We start from the raw sequence: 1,124 nt of genomic DNA on the forward strand, positions 1-1,124 counted from the left end.
AAAAAGTGAAAGAACAACTGCAAAAAAAAAAAGAAACGAAAAGAAAAAGAAAAAAAAAAAAGGTGTCAGTAAGCTCAGTAAAACTTTGGGACAATAAGCATCAAAGCCAAAGTGACACAAAGGGAGTAGAAGACTTCATGCTCTGGAGCCACATAAATCTTGCAGAACCAGGTTATAATGTCCTGTGTACACTTGGAGCAGGATCATGGAGTGTACAAGATATTAGTCAATTCCTGAATATATTGCATAATCATCACACTTAGATATTGCCTGTTAATGAGACCTTTTTCTGTCTTTATAAAGTTTTAAAGACAAATCTGTAATGAATCTTTCAGTTACGTGATTACAGTTTTCTTCTAGATTCTCACTCAAAAGCATTAGTTCGGATGCCTTCTGTGTTTTATCCATGGAACGTTTTAATTTTCTTGCTTCTTTTCCATCTGTTTGTTTATTGGTTGATGTCTTCTATTCACCTTATATTGTATTTATTCTACTTGTTCAGTCTCATATCTTTTCTTCTGTTTCAAACGTGGACAGAATAGCCTATGGTTTTTCTTTATTTCATAAGCATTGAATTTCTTTAAAAGAAAAACATGGTAGTAATACAGAAGATCTTATTTGCATAGACCAGGCATGGAACAGACCACACTCCTAGCCATACTTTTCCCACCTGTTTAATGACAAATACACGCATTACTAGAACACTTTACTGAAATAGGCAACAACTTATAAAAGACATTAAAAAGCTTCCAGTAAATAAGGACTTTAATTTATCATTATAACTTTGCAACTAAAACATGATTTAATTATCCATGAAAACTAACTTCACATTTCAGTGATCCTAGAGCAAATCAAAACCTCCTCATAGTATTCCTGAAAGAAGCAGATTTCTCTAGGTGTGGATCCAGTGAAAATAATTATATACTCACACAGCTGGTGCAGCTGAACAAACAAACACATTGAACAATGATTCCAAAATTACCCCATCTCTGGCCAACATATTTTGCGTCTGCACAATATACACACATAACATACATTTGAGGAGACAGGAATAAGAACATCAGCAGCTTGGAGAAGCCTGCTTCCCTTTCCAAGTTGATCTATAGGACACAAATAGCAGAAAT

Source organism: Meleagris gallopavo, chromosome Z, assembly GCF_000146605.3.
Source record: "Meleagris gallopavo isolate NT-WF06-2002-E0010 breed Aviagen turkey brand Nicholas breeding stock chromosome Z, Turkey_5.1, whole genome shotgun sequence".
Classification (NCBI taxonomy): Eukaryota; Metazoa; Chordata; class Aves; order Galliformes; family Phasianidae; genus Meleagris; species Meleagris gallopavo.